The following is a 4,316-nucleotide window of genomic DNA, read 5'->3' on the forward strand; positions in this document are numbered from 1 at the left end:
CACCCAGGTGGTCCTCTTTTTTTTTAATATTTTATTTATTTATTTGAGAGAGAGAAAGAGTGAGTGAGAGAGAGAGAGAGGGAGAATACGAGCAGGAAAGCAGATTCCTCACTGAGCAGGGAGCCTGACATTGGGCTCAACCCCGGGACTCCAGGATTATGACCTGAGCCGAAGGCAGACTCTTAAACAACTGAGCCACCCAGACGCCCCTTCTCCCCCATTTATTTTTTAAGCCAAAGTAATCTCTTGTTAGTATTTAGAAATTCTTGAATTAGCAGCTTCTATAGAAAGCAGTAAGGAAAATAAAGGATTTTGTTTTTTTGTTTGTCTCTTCTGTTTTTAAAGAATGCAAGTTGAAATGGACCCTAGTGACAGCTATGTTGGCCCCTAATATTCCCTAAGAAGTGGTGGAGGACCAGTGATTGCTCAGGGTCATATAGATTAAGCTGAAACTGGAACCCAGGTCTCCTGACTCACTGCTTGAAACAGAAAGACAGCTGAGTGGGGCGGTTTTTTTTTTTTTTTTTTTTTTGAGCTGAAGCCATGTGAGAGTAGAGTTTCAACAGAGATTTGCTTTAGAGGATGTGAAACTACACTAACCTCATGTGACAAGGAATCCTCAGAAGCCTTAGTGGGAAGCCAGGGGAAAAAGTTTGATGCAGCTTCTGGTTACAGCTCCACATTAGAAGTCACTGGCTCTAGGTGACTTACAGTGAGCTTTTTGATTGGCAGTAAAACAAGACACGGGATGGGGAAGGCTTTTCTACACCAGCATGCATAGATAGGGTGATGCTAAAGAAACAACAACAAAAAGCCAAGAAAGGCACCTTCAGCTACAAGGCCTTCCCATAGGAAGGGACCTGGAGCTGAAAATAAAATACAGAGGGAAGGATACCGTGTTACAGACAGTGTCTTTGTCTCCTATTCAGCCCAGGATGACAATGACCTGGCGGTGCCTGCCTGCCAGCTGTTGGCTGGCCTTTGTGAAAGTCCCCAATCTCTGGGCCAATGCTTAGTGGGCAGGTATCCATTTCGCGAAGCCAACTGGCACTGCTGGCACCTTTGTTGGTGAAATGAGCCCAGTGACAGGGAACTAAGGCTGCTGGGCCACTTCTGCTACCAGCTGGCAGGTGCAAACCCCACAGGCAGGTACCCTGCAGAGAGACGGTTGGTGTTGTCTTGGTAACTAGTCAAAAAAGGATATTTCTTCTTCAAGGTCAGTTTGACCTTTTTCCTGCCAGGAGAATATTGCGAGGAAGAAGTGACGCTGGCAGCTCTGACTTGTGTGTAAATGTGTGCCTCATCTGTTTTGAAAGCATTGCTCTTAATTAGATCTTATTATTGTCACCTGCTGGGTAGATCTGGGGGCTGGTAGATTTCTTGGGGAAGTTGTCCTGGACAAAGATTAGGTCATTAGAGAAGCCCCAGAAGAGGCCATCCAGTGTAAACCAAGCAGGACTGAACAAAGAATTCCAAAGGTGTTTCTAAAAGTCAGCCAGTCAGGTTTGACTGGTTTGTTGGTCTATTCCGGGATGAGAGATTAGTGCTGACTGTTTGAGGCATGTTACCCTAAATGTCCTTTGGCCAAATTGTCCTGGACACAGGGGTGAAGGGACCTTTCTCAGCTTGCTGGGTGTCTCACGAGTTTGATACAATGAGTTCATTGTAAAGAAGCAAGCTTTCCTTATCATTGTCCTTCTCTCTGTAAATCTTTCACTCATGCCTTTACCTTTAGCAAATACGTTTTTCTGACTTTGATTTAAAAGTCCAGTTTCTCCTTGATATTAGTATTTCTATATCTGGCTCTGATAAAGGCTGTATTCTGACTCAGGTCATTGGTTGGGTGTAGTAGTTTCCTTATTTTGCATCTCTTGTGTGTTTTCACATGGTAAGCTCCCCTTTCCATGGCTTGAGATTTCTGTTGGGAGAAACAATAGCATGTTTAAGGAATTTTCCTCTGTTCTGTCTACTGGGATGCTATCAAAATTATTCAGCGGTGCCTGGGTGGCACAGTCAGTTAAGAGTCTGAATCTTGATTTCAGCTCAGATTGGTGATCTCAGGGTTGTGACTGAGCCCTGCATCAGGCTCTGCGGCTCTTCAGGCTCAGCACTCAGTGTGGAGTCAGCTGAGGTCCTCTCTCCCTCTTCCCTCCTGTGTGCATGTGCTTGCGTACACTCTCTCTCTCCCTCTCTCCAATAAATAAATAAATCTTTAAAAAAATTATTCATATGGGATGGCTCCCTAACATGGGAAATATTAATTATTCTGGATAAATCCTGAGCAACTTGCTTATAAATATAACCATCGACATAGTCCTTAGTATCCTAATGTGTAAAATGAAAAGATTATAGATTAGATGATCTCTTCGGGCCTTTGCCATCTAATTTTTTAGGACTTTGGATTTTAATGCAAAAAAGAAAAGCTCTAAATAGATTCAACATTCTAAAAACTGAACTTGCTTATGAATTTTTACACTAGACCCTTGTATTCAGTGAATGTTTTTAATGCATCTAAATCTAGGCACTGGGGATATAAGAAATAGATGAAGCATCATTTTCTATCCTGAAGGATCTCATGGTCTAGTGGAGGAGGGATAGCAAGAAAAAAATTATTCTCAAAACTGGCAGGAGTTTGAAGGGAAAACTATGCTTGGGAAAATAAGTTATCTTTTGGTTTGTAAAAGCACCTTAATGGGCATATTTAATGTAGAAAGATGAGCCTCTGCCTCTTCCCTTCCGCTTCTGCCCCCTTTTTCCCCTCCCTGGCAGAGCCAGGACTATGAAAATTTTGTGTAAAAAGAAGATATGAACCCGCATATGTATGATTTTGCCTTACTTTCCTCACCCTAATTCTGGCCCTGGTTCCAAAAAAACTATAAAATTTGCCAATTTTGATTTTTTCAATACTAACACAGTAAAATATCTAAAGGTTTAGACAAAGAGTTGTATACAAGAGTTTAGGGTTGGAGGGTTGTCTTTGGGGAGAGCCCTTGGGAAGATGGAGTCCCTGGAAGATGATGGTGAGCATAGTCAAGAAATTCTTCATAGTAGAGAATGGTTAATGAATATTTATGAAAGAGATAAGTAATAAAGGTTTTAAAGTTGTTCCTTATGCTGTGCTGCTGCTACCACCTCTACTCTCTACCCTTTAGTTAAAAGTCACATACATACAATAATCCTTGAATTCATGCTGATTTGAGAAAAAGGAAGGAAGATGGGTGGTGTCCAGCATGGGAGGAAGTGGTCTAGGGAAAGGAACTATGCAGGATGTAGCAAGGCCTGGCTCAAGAGAAGCCTCCCCTCTGAGCTACTTTGGAAAGTAGATGGAAAGGGTGTTGGGTCTGGATTTTGCAGGGCATGGAATGTCACCTCAAGTTCAGGCAATACACTAGGGCCACACCTGTCAATCAGTAGTTATGTTGCTCTACTGGATTTCTGATTTGCCCCTCCAGATCCATTCACCATTCTTCTCCCTGCTTTCCTCTTGGGAGGCTGCCCTGTATAGACCACATCAAAGGACTCTCTTGTACCCTGGCTTCCAGCTGGAATGGCCAGTATTGAGCATCAGTAGATAATTGGAGGGAGGGATGAGAGAGCATTGGCTCTTTTCCTGAGGATTTGTAATAGGCCAGTTGAATCCCTCTAGCGATGGTGGCAGCTGCATCCCTTATCCAGGCTCTGGAGCCACTTTCTCCCATTACTTTTTCAGGCTAAGAGTGGTAACAGAACTCCCTCTTATTTTATCTGGGGTATGCACTATCTTTTATAATCTCCATATACTTTGCTTCTTTTTAAAGAGTCTTTGTAATAAACTGTCTTCAGTATAAGAGTGCTATTTGTTTCTTGCTGCCTACTGATACAGAAATGAGAAATACTAAGAAAGATTGTTCAGAGTATTAGAGGTTGACAGTAGGGGAAGCAACCACCTGCCTAGTGAGAAGGGAAGATGGGTGGGTATAAAGGGCTTCATGGGTGATGTTTGAGCTGAATCTTACAGAATAAGATATTACCCTGGGAGTAGGGTAAACCCCAGCATGAAAATAGCCAGGAAGGTGTCCATGTAAGTAAACTCAGTGGTCTACATTGGTCATAAAAAACTGATTATCTAGTGGATTTTAAGAAGCACAGGAAAGCTTAAACAATAACATAGGAATCACCCATTCCCGTGTAATCCCTGTTGATAATCTGGCATGCTTTCCTCCAATATTTTACAGTTGAAATCATACTCTATTTACAGTTTTGTGTCCTGATTTTCTGTACCATTTCACAATAAGCAATTTTCCCACAACTGAAAGAAGTTACAAACATCTGCTCCT

This window comes from Nyctereutes procyonoides, unplaced genomic scaffold (assembly GCF_905146905.1).
Source record: "Nyctereutes procyonoides isolate TBG_1078 unplaced genomic scaffold, NYPRO_anot_genome, whole genome shotgun sequence".
NCBI classification, from domain to species: Eukaryota; Metazoa; Chordata; class Mammalia; order Carnivora; family Canidae; genus Nyctereutes; species Nyctereutes procyonoides.